The following is a 17,676-nucleotide window of genomic DNA, read 5'->3' as shown; positions in this document are numbered from 1 at the left end:
ATTCCTTCCAATGAAATCCCAGGGTTGATCTCCTTCAGAATGGACTGGTTGGATCTCCTTGCAGTCCAAGGGACTCTCAAGAGTCTTCTCCAACACCACAGTTCAAAAGCATCAATTCTTCAGTGCTCAGGCTTCTTCACAGTCCAACTCTCACATCCATACATGACTACTGGAAAAACCATAGCCCTGACTAGACGGACCTTAGTCGGCAAAGTAATGTCTCTGCTTTTGAATATGCTATCTAGGTTGGAAATGGTCAATTACACTGAAATAACAAGACAAGTTGACCTCTTAAAATTCTCCTGATTAAAACAGTACCCTTCATTAAAAATATATATATATATATTTTTTTTTTTGTTTGTGCTGAGTTTTCATTGCTGTGTGGGCTTTTCTCTAGCTGCAGGCAACAGGGACCACTCTAGTTATGGTATATGGGCTTCTCATTGTGGTGGCTGCTCCTGTTATGGAATATGGGCTCTAGTCTAGGGTGCACAGGCTTTAGTAGTTGTGGTGCATGGGATTAGTTGCCTCATTGAATGTGGGATCTTCCCAGATCAGGGATTGAACCCATATCTCCTGCACTGGCAGGCAGATTCTTTAACACTGAGGCATCAGGGGAGCCCAGTACTATTCATCTTGAATTCATCTTTGTAGAAAAACTCTTCAGAAGACTAGAGTATACAAATGGAGAAAGAAATAATGATATTCAGGTTAAGCCAGCTCATTTAGGTTTGGTTTCTGAGATCTGTGGGAGTCCTTTATGAGAGTCAAAATACTAAGAACTGAATACTTAAAGCTTGTATAACTGTTATTGTCATTGCTTATGATAATAATCAGTTTTTATTAAATTGTTGGCTTATCTTTGTGTCATCCTAAATCTTATACTTCTTGCAAAATGCTAGAGCTGAGTTTGAGTGATAAAACTTGATACAAGATGATGAAAGAAAGATAATGGGTTTATGTTTAGGAAGTTTAAGGGCAATGTTAAGTTGTAAAAGAAAGTGCTTTCTCCTTATCCACACTGAAAGATATGATGACAAATATCTACTTCCACTATTGTCCCAGGGCATATGCTGTAACTTTTCACTTTTACAAGTGATTTTAACTGAATCTCTTTAGTACTCCAGAACCTATTCCAAAGCATTTGGACTTGATATCTATGCTCAATAGTCCCTTGAGAATCCTGAATAAACTTGGACACCTTTACCTGTTACCAGGATGTTGAGTAAGAACCTTAACCATAATGTATATGTCTGGTTTGGTCCCTTGATGGATAAGAAGTCTTACTCAAAGTGCTGACAAATAGCACTAATATGTATAGTCATTTTAGATTATCACAAAGCTCTCACAAAATTGAACCTGGGTAGACTATACATAAAGGCCATATAAATATACTGGACACATGTTTGTGTTAGCTAAATGTACCATTTAGCATAGCTGAATAATCTGAATTGCAAGAATACATGCTTAGTTGTGGTCAACTCTGCAACTCTATGGACTCTAGCTTGCCAGGCTCCTTTGTCCATGAAATTTTCCAGGCAAGAATACTGGAGCAGGTTGCCTTTTCCTCCTCCAATGAGTCTTCCTGATCCAGGGATCAAACCCTCAGTCTCTTGTGGCTCCTGAATTGGCAGGTGAATTCTTTATCAATGCACCACCTGGGAATAATCTGAATAGTGTGGATTAAAACATTTTAACAAAAGGAAGACCAGAGAGGGAGATTAAACAGTAAGAAAGAAAGAGCAATATGAAATGATTTTATAGAAGATAATAGTGACGGATAGGAAAATACAAAAAATATCTGGGCTCATAGACATGAGCTTCAATTAAAAGTGAGACCAGGTAGGTACCATGGTAGTGTTGTATTCTCTAGCTTTGTGTAGGCACAAAATAGATGAAATGTTGAACTTAACTATCGTTAGGATTTTACAAAATGAGTAAGATGGGGGGTAGGAGAGGCAACAAAATTCAGAGTTAAAAAGGGGGTGATTAGAATGAAGTGTTTACTATGTAGGATATGGCTATTAAAATCTTAAATTAAACAATAACTAAACAGTGTCAAACTTTATTTTGGGGGGCTCCAAAATCACTGCAGATGGTGACTGCAGCCTTAAAATTAAAAGACGCTTACGCCTTGGAAGAAAAGTTATGACCAACCTAGACAGCATATTCAAAAGCAGAGACATCGCTTTGCTGACTAAGGTCTGTCTAGTCAAGGCTATGGTTTTTCCTGTGGTCACGTATGGATGTGAGAGTTGGACTGTGAAGAAGGCTGAGCACCAAAGACTTGATGCTTTTGAACTGTGGTGTTGGAGAAGACTCTTAAGAGTCCCTTGGACTGAAAGGAGATCCAACCAGTCCATTATGAAGGAGATCAGCCCAGGGATTTCTTTGGAAGGAATGATGCTAAAGCTGAAACTCCAGTACTTTGGCCACCTCATGCAAAGAGTTGACTCATTGGAAAAGACTTTGATGCTGGGAGGGATTGGGGGCAGGAGGAGAAGGGGACGACTGAGGATGAGATGGCTGGATCGCATCACTGACTCGATGGACATGAATCTGAGTCGGTGATGGACAGGGAGGCCTGGTGTGCTGTGATTCATGGGGTTGCAAAGAGTCAGACATGACTGAGCAACTGAACTGAACATAGATTATTTTCTTTGTGCCAAGCAATGGGCTGATTTTGTATAATTTCATTTAATGTTAAACATTTTCTTTTAAATAGTTAGCACTGTTAGCTCCATTTTATAAGTAGACAGACTAAGCAATTAAATACTGTAAATCAGATAATTCATTCATTTAGCTATTAAATAAAACAGTCATAAAACCTACAGGAAATAGAATTAAGATAAAATCAAGACTAGATAAAGTTTTAAAATAAATAAATAAGCACAGTATATGGGGGTTGCTCACTCACCTAGAGCCAGACATCCTGGAATGTGAAGTCAAGTGGACCTTAGGAAGCATCTCTATGAACAAAGCTAGTGGAGGTGATGGAATTCCAGTTGAGCTATTTCAAATTCTGAAAGATGATGCTATGAAAGTGCTGCACTCAATATGCCAGCAAATTTGGAAAACTCAGCAGTGGCCACAGGACTGGAAAAGGTCAGTTTTCATTCCAATCCCAAAGAAAGGCAATGCCAAAGAATGCTCAAGCTACCGCACAATTGCACTCATCTCGCATGCTAGTAAAGTACTGCTCAAAATTCTCCAAGCCAGGCTTCAGCAATACGTGAACCGTGAACTTACAGACATTCAAGCTGGTTTTAGAAAAGACAGAGGAACCAGAGATCAAATTGCCAACATCTGCTGGATCATCGAAAAAGCAAGAGAGTTCCAGAAAGACATCTATTTCTGCTTTATTGACTATGCCAAAGCCTTTGCCTGTGTGGATCACAATAAACTGTGGAAAATTCTGAAAGAGACGGGAATACCAGACCACCTGACCTGCCTCTTGAGTAACCTGTATGCAGATCAGGAAGCAACTGGACATGGAACAACAGACTGGTTCCAAACAGGAAAAAGAATATGTCAAGGCTGTATATTGTCACCCTGCTTATTTAACTTATACGCAGAGAATAGAGCTATAATATGCCACTACTTTCTGTATATATACCAGAACTTTTACAATCTGTCCTTGTTTAATACAGAGAATGAATGTGGGAGAAATGGCTTAATATTTAACAGGAAATGTGGATTTGTCCTTTTTAGGTGAAAGGGGAACAACTTTGACATAATAAAGAGACTTACCAGATTTGGGATAGGTGACAATGACAAGGTCATCTGGTCTTGCCTCAAATTTCTCCACATCATGCCATCTGGTCTTACCTGGGTTTCTCTTACCTTGGACGGCAACCGAGAGGAGCTCTCCTGCGTCCGAGGTCAGGGGCGGCAGCAGAGAGTACCAGGGTGCCACAGCACAGGACATGGAAAATCAGACTGGTTCCAAATAGGAAAAGGAGTACATCAAGGCTGTATATTGTCACCCTGCTTATTTAACTTCTATGCAGAGTACATTGTTAGAAATGCTGGGCTGGAAGAAGGACAAGCTGGAATCAAGATTGCTTGGAGAAATATCAATAACCTCAGATATGCAGATGACACCTCCTTTATGGCAGAAAGTGAAGAGGAACTAAAAGCCTCTTGATGAAAGTGAAAGAGGAGAATGAAAAAGTTGGCTTAAAGCTCAATGTTCAGAAAACGAAGATCATGGCATCTGGTCCCATCACTTCATGGCAGATAGATGGGGAAACAGTGGAAACAGCGTCAGGCTTTACTTTGGGGGGCTCCAAAATCACTGCAGATGGTGACTGCAGCCATGAAATTAAAAGACACTTACTCCTTGGAAGGAAATTTACGACCAACCTAGATAGCATATTCAAAAGCAGAGACATTACTTTGCCAACAAAAGTCCATCTAGTCAAGTCTATGGTTTTTCCAGTGGTTGTGTATGGACGTGAGAGCTGGACTGTGAAGAAAGCTGAGCACTGAAGAATTGATGCTTTTGAACTGTGGTGTTGGAGAAGACTCTTGAGAGTCCCTTGGACTGCAAGGAGATCCAACCAGTCCATCCTAAAGGAGACCAGTCCTGGGTGTTCATTGGAAAGACTGATGCTGAAGCTGAAACTTCAATACTTTGGCCACCTCATGCGAAGAGTTGACTCACTGAAAAGACTGATGCTGGGAGGAACTGGGGACAGAAGGAGAAGGGGACAACAGAGGATGAGATGGCTGGATGGCATCACCAACTCTATGGACGTGAGTTTGAGTGAGCTCCAGGAGTTGGTGATGGACAGAGTGGCCTGGTGTGTTGCAATTCATGGGGTTGTAAAGAGTTGGACATGACTGAGCGACTGCACTGAACTGATGGGAGTTGGAAAGACAGATTATAATAAATGTAGAAAATAGGAATTACAGCAATATTTAGAATACAAACTATTTTTGAAACTAATCAAAGTTTATTTAGAGAATTTGAAGAAAACAGGCAGCCTGATCATCTTGAGTAAGTTAATCCAAAATAACACTTTTGGATATTTACTCTATTCATAAAGGAAGGTGTAGGGAAAGAGCAAATTAGCCAAGTTGGTGTGGTCAGGCTCTCTCACCCCATGCCCTCTCACTGTTTCCCCACATTTTGTAAATAATGATTTTGTAACAGCTGAGATCACTTATAGCCACTGCACATGCATGTCACGAGGTACTCACTGGGTCACAGGTTGTAAGCAGTACGCATATGTGAGCTCCACCTAGAAAGCGGCGGCATTTTACTGCTGTGTCATGGCTGTGTCCATTGGGTCAACCACGAGAGGAGAGAATACAGCATGTCTGCTGCTAGGGATGGTATGTCAGCCAAGAGAGGATACTGCTATGGCTGCTGTGACGCTCAGGAGAGAATAAATGTGCCTGCAGTTCAAATGGCTCCTCCAGTATCTTCCAGCCTCATAGCTCACACTTTGTGATCCCTGGGTTCAGCAAACAGGGAGGACAGTGAGAACAGCAAGACAATTGGCATCACGAACAGCATGATCAGTGATACAGAAGGTCACATTCACTTCAGTTCAGTTCAGTCACTCAGTCGTGTCCGGCTCTTTGTGATCCCATGTACTGCAGCATGCCAGGCTTCCCTGTCCATCACCAACTCCCAGAGACTACTGAAACCCAAGTTCACCATGTAGGTGATGCCTCCAACCATGTCATCCTCTGTCGTCCCCTTCTCCTGCCTTCAATCTTTCCCAGTATCAGGGTCTTTTCCAAAAAGTCAGTTCTTCGCATCAGATGGCCAAAATATTGGAGCTTCAGCTTTAGCACCAGTCCTTCCAATGAAGATTCAGGACTGATTTCCATTAGAATTGACAGGTTGGATCTCCTTGCAGTCCAAGGGACTCTCAAGAATCTTCTCCAACACCACAGCTTAAAAGCATCATTCTTCAGTGCTCAGCTTTCTTCATAGTCCAACTCTCACATCCATACATGACTACTGGAAAAACCATAGCTTTGACAAGACAGGCATTTAGTGGTAAAGTAATGTATCTGCTTTTTAATATGCTGTCTAGGTTGGTCATATCTTTTCTTCCAAGGAGCAAGCGTCTTTTACTTTCATGGCTGCAGTCACCATCTCCAGTGATTTGGAGCCCCCCCAAAATAAAGTTTCTCACTGTTTCCATTGTTTCCCCAACTATTTGCCATGAAGTGATGGGACCAGATGCCATGATCTTAGTTTTCTGAATGTTGAGCTTTAAGCCAATGCTATCACTCTCCTCTTTTACTTTCATCAAGAGGCTCTTCAGTTCTTCTTCACTTTCTGCCATAATGGTGGTGTCATCTAGCTATTTGAAGTTATTGATATTTCTCCCAATTTTGATTCCAACTTGTGCTTCATCCAGCCTGGCTTTACAAATGATGTACTCTGCATATAAGTTAAATAAGCAGGGGCAGCAATATGCGAACCGTGAACTTTCAGATGTTCAAGCTGGTTTTAGAAAAGGCAGAGGAACCAGAGATCAAACTGCCAACATCTGCTGGATCATTGAAAAAGCAAGAGAGTTCCAGGAAAACATCTATCTGCTTTATTGACTATGCCAAAGCCTTTGACTGTGTGGATCACAATAAACTGTGGAAAATTCTTAAAGAGACGGGAATACCAGACCACCTGACCTGCCTCTTGAGAAACCTGTATGCAAGTCAGGAAGCAACAGTTAAAACGACATGGAACAATAGACTGGTTCCAAATCGGAAAAGGAGTATGTCAAGGCTGTATATTGTCATCCTGCTTATTTAACTTATATGCAGAGTACATCATGAGAAATGCTGGGCTGGAAGAAGCACAAGCCAGAGTCAAGATTGCTGGGAGAAATATCAATAAATTCAGATATGCATATGACACCACCCTTAAAGTAGAAAGTGAAGAAGAACTAAAGAACCTCTTGATGAAAGTGAAAGAGGAGAGTGAAAAAGTTGGCTTAAAGCTCAACATTCAGAAACTAAGATCATGGCATCTGGCTCCATCACTTCATGGCAAATAGATGGGGAAAACAGTGTCTGACTTTATTATTTTGGGCTCCAAAATCACTGCGGATGGTGATTGCAGCCCTGAAATTAAAAGATGTTTACTCCTTGGAAGAAAAGTTATGACCAACCTAGATAGCATATTCAAAAGCAGAGACATTACTTTGCCGACTAAGGTCCGTCTAGTCAAGGCTATGATTTTTCCTGTGGTCATGTATGGACATGAGAGTTGGACTGTGAAGAAGGCTGAACACCGAAGAATTGATGCTTTTGAATTGTGGTGTTGGAGAAGACTCTTGAGAGTCCCTTGGACTGCAAGGAGATCCAACCTGTCAATTCTAATGGAAATCAGTCCTGAATATTCATTGGCAGGACAGAGGCTGAAGCTGAAACTCCAATATTTTGGCCACTGATGCAAACAACCACCTCATTGGAAAAGACCCTGATGCTGGGAAAGATTGAAGGCAGGAGGAGAAGGGGACCATAGAGGATGAGATGGTTGGATAGCATCATCGACTCAATGGACGTGAGTTTGAGCAAGCTCTGGGAATTGGTGATGGACAGGGAAACCTGGCATACTGCAGTCCATGGGGTTGCAAAGAGCTGGACACAACTGAACAGCTAAACTGGCCTCCAAAATATATCCAAAATCAACCTCTTCTCACCACATCTTCCACTATTACCTTTTCCCAAATTTGGGGTACCTATTACTTAGATAATCGCAATAGTTTCCTCAATGATTTTTCAACTTCTCTGACCACCCTACAGTATCTAATAATCCCCAAGCCATTCCCTCTTAACTACCTTTTATTTTTCTCCACATTATTTATCACCATCTATCATATCATATATTAATTTTATCATTTTCTTGAGACTGTTTTCACCCAAACAATGTAAACTCCATGAGAGAAGGGACTTGATCTGCTTTTACAACACTATGCTTTCAGCATCTAGAATAGTAAGTAGCAATACTAAATAATATGCATAAAATGAATGAATGGACACAAAAGATGCTCAGCTACACTAATTGGAGACTGCCTTCTAAGACAGTAAATATCACCTATTAAAATGATGAGAAAAATTATTAAAGCATATGCTGCTGGTGGTGGAAATATAATAACAAACTTTTCAGAAACTGTTATTATAATTGAATTACCATATTTTTAACCCACTAATCTTATTTTTTTGAAATCTCTGCTAATGAAATAGAAGCAGAAGTTTTTATTTGTAGTGGTAACAAAGGATGCATTTGTATTGTACAGCTGTATGAATTTGGTGGTAAATCTATACTACAGAATAGGTTGATTGTATCAACCTTGACGATGCTTATGATATGTAGTAAATTTAATAACAAACTGTATGAGGTCACCTATATGTGGAAAATAGAAAATAGAGGATAAAAATGGATTTTTTTACAACACAAATATTATACTCACAGACATATAAAATGAACTTATGGTCACCAAAATGGAAAGGAGGAGAGGGATAAATTGGGAGTTTGGGATTAAAATATACAAGCTGCTGCTGCTGCTGCTAAGTCACTTCAGTTGTGTCCGACTCTGTGCGACCCCATAGACAGCAGCCCACTAGGGTCCTCTGTCCCTGGGATTCTCCAGGCAAGAATACTGGAGTGGGTTGCCATTTCCTTCTCCAGTGCATGAAAGGGAAAAGTGAAAGTGAAGTCGCTCAGTCTTGCCCGACTCTTAGCAACCCCATGGACTGCAGCCTACCAGGCTCCTCCGTCCATGGATTTTCCAGGCGAGAGTACTGGAGTGGGGTGCCATTGCCTTCTCCAATATACAAGCTACTACATATTAAGTGGATAACCAGGGCTTCCATGGTGGCTCATGGAAGTAATCTGCCCTTGGTAGGTAATCTGCCCTGGTAAGTAATCTGCCTTTCAATGCAGGGGACATGGGTTTAATCTCTGGTCCAGGAGGATCCCACATGCTTTGGAGCAGTAACCAAGTCTGTTTGTCAAGACTATTAAACCTGTGTTCTAGAGCCTGGAAGCCCATGTGCTGCAACTGCTGAGGCCCACACATCTTAGAGCCCATGCTCTACACAAGAGAAGCTACCAGAATGAGAATTCTATGCACCGCAAAGAAGAATACTCCCCAATCTCTGAAACTAGAGAAAAGGCTGTGCCACAACAAAGACCCAGCACAGTCATAAATAAACAAACAATTTAAAAAAATAGGTAACCAACAAGGAACTACTATATAGCAAAGGGAACTATACTCAGTATCTTGAAGTAACCTATAAAGGAAGACAATGTAAAAATAGATATACATATACATGTATGTATATATTTATGTATATATATGTGTGTGTATAACTGAATCAATATGTCGTATACCTGAAACTAACACACTGTAAACCAACTACACCCCAATAATTTTTTTTTGAAAAAAGCAAACTATAGTGCGTTAAATGCCACCTGTCAGAAAAGTTAGAATTATCATTTACTGAATCAAGAGAGTATTTGAGCTTGTTTTATTGATTTGGGGAAGGGTTCAAGGAAGCTGGAATTTGTCCAATATCGGACCAATCAGAAAATGGGAACAATTTGATGATAAATATCTTAATATGTTAACTAGAACATGGAGGGGATAGAATGAGGCTAAAACTGTCATTAGGAAAGAAATATCAGTCACTCATATTAGCAGAGAGAAGGATGTTTAATTACTTTTGTTGTTCCACAGTGTTCTTGTTTTTGTCTGAGCTTAGACATAATTACAGAGTGACCTTGCTTTTGTCTCACTTATCTGGTTATGGAGTGATTTCACCGGATACTGGTGTTCTGTGAAATCTTTTGTATTAAGCAAAAAACATGGTCAAGGTGATAATGCTAAGCTAGCTGGTAGCTGTTAGGACTACTTTTTCCTTTCTCAAGATTAAAATGCATAATGTAATATATTTTTATTTAAAACTTTATAGACAAAATCAATAAATGATAGCTATACTGTACATATTTCTGTATATATATATATATATATATATATATATATATACACACACATATACATATACATACCTGTACACATATACATGAGCTTCCCTGGTGGCTTAGCAGTAAAGAATCCATCTGTCAACGCAGGAGATGTGGGTTCAATCCCTGGGTCAGGAAGATCCTCTGGAGAAGGAAATGGCAACCCACTCCAGTATTCTTGCTTGGCAAATATCGTGGACAGAGGAGCCTGGCAAGCTGCAGTCCATGGAGTCACAAAGAGTTGGGCATAAGTTAGAGACTAAACAAGAACACATATTAAACTCTATGTTGGTATATACGTATAGGAGTGTAGAAATAGGAAGGGTATACAACAAGTGATTAATGTTAGCTGGGGGAAGGGAGAATAATATTTAAGAAGAGAAAAAGAAAAATTACCAAATTTTTCCATAAATAATTTTCATGTCCTTAATGGTTGCCATGCTGCTAAGTCATTTCAGCCATGTACAACTCTGTGCGATGCCATAGACGGCAGCCCATCAGGCTCCTCTGTCCCTGGGATTCTCCATGATCAGGTATGTGTAATATTGTATATCTGAATGAGAAAGCCAATCCAATTTAAAGGAAAAAGAAAAAGAACAGTTTTTAGGCCTAAAGAACAATTTACCGATAACCTAGGACCAGGAGTCCCCATGTTTTCCAATGAAACCCAGGAGGTTGAAACCCAGGGGTTGAAAACGGGAAGGAAAAATTCTCAGGAGCAGAAATGACTCAAGTTTCATATGTCTGGTGTAGCATGCTCTGTAAAGCCACTGGTGTGCCCAGGCAATGAATTTAGGTGAGAAATCAAGCCACAACACCTGTTTGTGTATCTTTTAACTGGGACAAGAAACCGCTTATTAATGGCGATAAGGAATGGTGAAGGGCAAGCCATAGATTCCTCCCTTTAGCTGAGATAGTAGCTGCTGATTAAAAGAGAAATCAGAGTTGAAGCAGTAGAAGGGCAATGTGGTATAAAGCAAAGATCACTGAGCTTTCAGTCAGGAGGCTTGAAGTCTTGGCCAGTTTTACCACCTTCCCTTGCTGTTTTGCAGCAAGGTTTTAAGTATATCAATTACCATGCCATAGTTTTAAACTTCCCATTGTTATTGAGAAAACTAGAAAAAGGGTGTTGGTTTTTCCAACAACATGCAATTCTCTAGCATCAGCTGAATGCCCTACAATTCAACTCACTTCTTCAACTATTTACCTTCATAGATGTAACCCAGGAGTTAGTTGACCTCACAAGTTAGGGACTCAGTCCCACAAGCCTACCCTCATTTCAAAGGCCAGCCACAAATGGGGCCCCCAGGCTACTTGCACTTCAGCCCATACAGCTGTAAATTCAGGGGGTTTCTGCAATCTCATAATGCATCCCTCAGGTTTAAAAATTTGCTACAATCACTTGTAAGACTCAGGAAAGCACTCTACTGACAATTACAGTTTCATTATAAAGTCTACAGCCCAGGGACAACCAAATGGAATTGTCACATGGAACAAGGAAATGGGGATGAGAGTGAGGGTGTGCAGAGCTTCCATGTTCCTACTGAGTACACCACCCTCCCAGTATATCAGTGTGATTACCAACCCGGAAGTTCCCCTAGCCTTGTAGCTTCAAAGTTTTTATCAAAGTTCTACCACAAAAACATGACTAATTAAATCACTAGTCATCGGTGATTAAACCCAGTCTCCAGCTTTTTTTCTCCTCCAGAGAGGGTGAGGTGGGAGCAAAAATTCTAATCCTCTAATCAGGTGGTTGTTATTTCTTCTGGAAACCAGCCCCATAATGAAGCTAAGTGTGCTACCCCCCCCATCCAACCCCGACACACACCCACCCACCAATAATCACCTCGTAAATAACAAACTCAGGTGTGGTCCAAAGAAGCTCATTAAGAATAAGAAGATACTCTTAACACTCTGAGAATCCCAAGTGTTATTTGGAGCTCTGTGTCAGCAACCAGGGACAAAGTCCAAATGTATACTTTTTATGACATCAAAAAGGGCAATGAACTAGATTATTTTGAAGTCTCCTTCTGGTTCTAAATGTTCTCCTGCTGCTGCTGCTGCTGCTGCTGCTGCTAAGTTGCTTCAGTCGTGTCCGACTCTGTGTGACCCCATAGACAGCAGCCCGCCAGGCTCCACCGTCCCTGGGATTCTCCAGGCAAGAACACTGGAGTGGGTTGCCATTTCCTTCTCCAATGCATGAAAGTGAAAAGTGAAAGTGAAGTTGCTCAGTCATGTCTGACTCTTAGAGACCCCATGGACTGCAGCCCACCAGGCTCCTCCGTCCATGGGATTTTCCAGGCAAGAATACTGGAGTGGGGTGCCATTGCCTTCTCCGACTATAATTCAGTTTCTAAAGTCAGGTTAGGTTCCGTTGAACACAAAACCACACAGCTATAGATGTGTGAGGACTATATGAATCCTTACCACCATCATAAAAGGCAAGATTCTCAATGCTAACAAAATGTTTCAAGATTAACTAGCCAAGTACAAATAGAAACAAAAATAACAATTTGGGGGGTGGGGTGGAGAAAGAAAACAAGTTCATGCAAGTTAATTCTGACTTCTCCATGGATTTTACTGTATCTTAGACTCCAAATAGGGCTTCCCTGGTGGCTCAGCAGTCAAGAAGCCACCTGCCAAGCAGGAGATGCAGGTTGAATCCCTGGGTCAGGAAGATCCCCTGGAGAAGGAAATGATTTCTTGCACACTCCAGATTTCTTGCCTGGGAGAACCCCATAGACAGAGGAACATGGGGACAGAGGAACCCCATGGCTACAGTCCATGGGGTCGTAAAGTGTAGTACATAACTTAGAGACTAAACAGCAAGACTCTAAATAATAGAAAATGTTTTTTCTCACAGATAATTCAAATAAATAGAACAAATGTATTTTCTGAGAGGGCTGTGCTGTGCTTTCACTTCAGTATTGTCTGACTCTTTGTGATCCCATGGACTGTAGCTTGCCAGGCTCCTCTGTCCATAGGATTTTTCAGGCAAGAATCCTGGAGTGGGCGGCCATGCCCTCCTTCAGGGATCTTCCTGGCCCAGGGATTGAATTCTCATCTCCTACCTCTGCCACATTGCAGGTGAACTCTTACTGCTGAGCTATGGGGAAGCACTCTGAGAGTGCTACTCAAAATGTATTCAAGATAATTAAACAATAAGATTTATGTGCATAATCATGAACAAAAATATAGATAATGATATACTATGCATAGCATAGACATTAAAATCCAGATTTTTAGAGCTCTACATTAATCTGTATTTTTACAAATTTAACACCTATTGGGATTCTCTGATGATTCAGATGGTAAAGAATAGTTTCTATAGCTTTAATCATTTCTTTCAAATTATAAAATTTCAAACTGTAAAAAGAAAACAAAAAGTAGAAGAGGAAAAAATAAACGGGCCTTAGTCCTGATGAATCAAGCACAATGATTCAACATGTTCTCATGTTTTTGCTACACTATCATGTTTATGGGAATTGTTACTAGAGTGTTGTTGCTTCAATATGTACAGGAAACTAAGAAGGATTTTGTTCCTGGCTTTGAGAGAAAAATAGATGTATTTTTCTCTAGATCACTTCCTGTACACTTGTTCTGACAAATAACAAGTGATCAGAAAGCCACTGACAAAGGCGCTAGTGTGAACTGGCAAGTTACCGCAAAACAGGGTTTGGCTAAACTTCAAGTTATTTCAAAATGCACCAAAGACATCTTATCTTTCAACTGATAAATGCAGATCAATTTATAGCACCATCTTGTGAAAAAATAAGGGACTGGCATGAAAGTAAGAAGCAAAAACAAGTCCTTCCAAACTCTTTAAAGGAAATGATTTAAAAATTAATTTCCTTTTAGTTTTCTATTTGTTCTGTCACTATATATACAATTTTATATATTTATATATTATTTAGGACTTTCCTGGTGTCTCAGACAGTAAAGAATCTGCCTGCAATGCGGGAGACATGAGTTTGATCCCTGGGTTGGGGACAACCCTTGGAGGAGGGCATGGCAACCCACTCCAGTATTCTTGCCTGGAGAATCCCCATGGACAGAGGAGCCTGGCAGGCTACAGTCCATGGGGTCACAAAGAGTCAGACAGAACTGAGAGACTAAGCACAGCACCACACACATATATTATTCATACACATAAATTTTCTACTTATTTTCATGTTTTCTCTAAGTATAGTTAAATCATTTCCATATTAATCACTAGAACTGCATGAAATAAAACTCTTTATTACACTTAAAATATGATTTTATATTCAGCAAAATATTTATTCCCTTCCTGTCTCTCAGTATTCTTTTTTAACCTCTTCTCTTACCCCTCCATAGACACAAGTATACAAGTTTTGAAAGTGAATGAAAAAAACAAAAATAGAAGTCATGGAATTCATTTCAAAAGTTGCTCATAGCAGCGTATAATTAGATCAACATAAACCATGAGCTTCATTTCCAATATTCCAATAAATACTTGTTCTCCAAATTAAAAGTGAAAATTTATGGTTATGTTTCTTATTATGAAGTTTGTTTTCTGAATTTTAGAAATAAGAATCAATTCTCTCCTCATCAAATTCTATAAAATACTATTTCTTTTTCTAATTATTTGCTATGTGTATCTAGTCCAGTGATTTTTCAGACTTTAGTATGCATAAGAAACATCTAGAGAAAAAAGGGCAATGACACCTTGGAATTTCTTTGGATTTTTTTTTTTTAAGTAATTGTTTCTAAATCTAAATTTCCCTTACAAACTGCTTTCTGTATAGGTTGCACCTCTAACTAATGACAAGGGACTAGAGAAAAAGCTACAGAAGTTTTGGACATGATTTTCTCAGTATTATTTTGTAGCCAAAATGTAGTGGAATAAAAAATATGTAGCTGTTGGAAATGAGATGTAATTCCAGCTTTTAGTTGTCAGGAAATTCTCAACTACTCTTGAAAGTAGATAGTCATCAGTTAGATCTCTTAAACTATAACTTGCTTAGAAAATAATATGCTGTGACTTTCTTTCTCTTGTTTTAATTGTTTTTAAAAATTTCATAACCTGTAGGCTTCACATAGCTTAGGCAATATATTATAAGATTCATTTAATGCCTCTTATAGTAATAAATAACACCTCTGATGCATGGGTCACTATAGCGACTGTCTTTCATGTTGTTTTTCTGGAACATGGAATCAGTCTTGCCCAATCCGACTTAGTTGAGACCACTGACAATTCATCTGGGCCCATGTGAATGTCTGATGATCTTTTGATGTTAAAGGGCCAAAAACTCCACCCAAGAACATGCTAATCCCGTCGATTTCTGATCAAGCCTCCAGTGAAGAAGCATGTAACTCAGATAAGTCTGTGCAGAGCAGCTATTACCTTAACATTTTCCTGCCTCCAATCACCATCCCCTGCACCTCCAAACACCATGCCTCTCTGTCCCATAAAAATCCTGAGAGTCTAGCCTTGGAGGAGGCTCATTTGAGATTTGCTCTACCATCTTCTTGAATAACAGCCTCAAGAATAAAGTCATTTTTCTGCTGCGTACTTCGTGTCTGAGCATTTGGCTTACTGGATGTTGCACAAACCAACCTGGTTCAGTAACAATCTGATGTTTTCTTCACTTACAAAATAAAGGTCTCAGAACTTTTGTATGGATTTAACAACAAACTCATGTGATGTGAATATGGATGTGAGAGTTGGACATTAAAGAAAGCTGAGCGCCGAAGAACTGATGCTTTTGAACTGTGTTGTGGAAAAGACTCTTGAGAGTCCCTTGGACTGCAAGGAGACCCAACCAGTCCATCCTAAAGGAAATCAGTCCTGAATATTCATTGGAAGCACTGATGCTGAAGCTGAAATTCCAATACTTTGGCTACCTGATACAAAGAACTGACTCATTGGAAAAGACCCTGATGCTAGGAAAGAGTGAAGGCAGGAAGAGAACGGTATGACAGAGAATGAGATGGTTGGATGGCATCACTGACTCTATAGATGAGTTTGAGTAAGCTCCGATAATTGGTGATGGACAGGAAAGCCTGGCATGCTGCAGTCCATGGGACCGCAAAGAGTCAGACACAACTAAGAAACTGAACTGAACTGAACAACTAACTTTTTACAAAAGTGCGATCAAAACTATAGTATACAAATATACATTATTAGAAAGATATGAATGTTAAGACAAGTTAAAGCCAATTCTCATGTATGGCTTCTTTTTTAAGTAGTTGACAATGGCAAGCCACTCCAATACTCTTGCCTAGAAAATCCCATGGACGGAGGAGCCTGGTAGGCTGCAGCCCATGGGGTCGCTACCAGTTGGACACAACTGAGCAACTTCACTTTCACTTTTCACTTTCACACATTAGAGAAGGAAATGGCAACCCATTCCAGTGTTCTTGCCTGGAGAATCTCAGAGATGGGGAAGCCTGGTAGGCTGCCGTCTATGGGGTCGCACAGAATCGGACATGACTGAAGTGGCTTAGCAGCAGTACCAGTATCTGACTTTAGGATATGCTGCCCCCAAGTGGATGGTAGCTTATAACACATGATAAGTACAGATTACGAGGTTTTTCATCATTTTGTTGATGGAGTAAAAATTCAGTTCAGTTCAGTTCAGTCGCTCAGTGGTGTCCGACTCTTTGCGACCCCATGAATTGCAGCACACCTCCCTGTCCATCACCAACTCACAGAGTTCACTCAAACTCACGTCCATCGAGTCAGTGATGCCATCCAGCCATCTCATCCTCTGTCGTCCCCTTCTCCTCCTGCCCCCAATCCCTCCCAGCATCAGAGTCTTTTCCAATGAGTCAGCTCTTCGCATGAGGTGGCCAAAATACTACAGTTTCAGCTTTAGCATCGTTCCTTCCAAAGAACACCCAGGACCGATCTCCTTCAGAATGGACTGGTTGGATCTCCTTGCAGTCCAAGGGACTCTCAAGACTCTTGTCCAACACCACAGTTCAAAAGCATTGATTCTTCATCACTCAGCTTTCTTCACAGTCCAACTCTCACATCCATACATGACCACCGGAAAAACCATAGCCTTGACTAGAGAGACCTTTGTTGGCAAAGTAATGTCTCTGCTTTTAATATGCTATCTAGGTTGATCGTAATTTTCCTTCCAAGGAGTAAGCGTCTTTTAATTTCATGGCTGCAATCACCATCTGCAGTGACTTTGGAGCCCCCCCAAAATAAAGTCTGACACTGTTTCCACTGTTTCCCCATCTTTTTGCCATGAAGGGATGGGACCAGATGCCATGATCTTAGTTTTCTGTATGTTGAGCTTTAAGCCAACTTTTTCACTCTCTTCTTTTTAGTTCGACAGTCTTTTTAGTTCCTCGTCACTTTCTGCCATAAGCGTGGTGTCATCAGCATTTCTGAGGTTATTGATATTTCTCCTGGTAATCTTCATTCCAGCTTGTGCTTCTTCCAGCCCAGCGTTTCTCATGATGTACTCTGCATATAAGTTAAATAAACAGGGTGACAGTATACATCCTTGACGTACTCCTTTTCCTATTTGGAACCAGTCTGTTGTTCCATGTCCAGTTCTAACTGTTGCTTCCTGACCTGCATATATGTTTCTCAAGAGGCAGGTTAGGTGGTCTGGTATTCCCATCTCTTTCAGAATTTTCCACAGTTGATTGTGATCCACACAGTCAAAGGCTTTGGCATAGTCAATAAAGCAAAAATAGAT

The sequence above is a fragment of the Ovis aries genome, chromosome 6 (assembly GCF_016772045.2).
Source record: "Ovis aries strain OAR_USU_Benz2616 breed Rambouillet chromosome 6, ARS-UI_Ramb_v3.0, whole genome shotgun sequence".
NCBI lineage: Eukaryota > Metazoa > Chordata > Mammalia > Artiodactyla > Bovidae > Ovis > Ovis aries.
Note: the sequence above shows the minus strand (reverse complement) of the source record.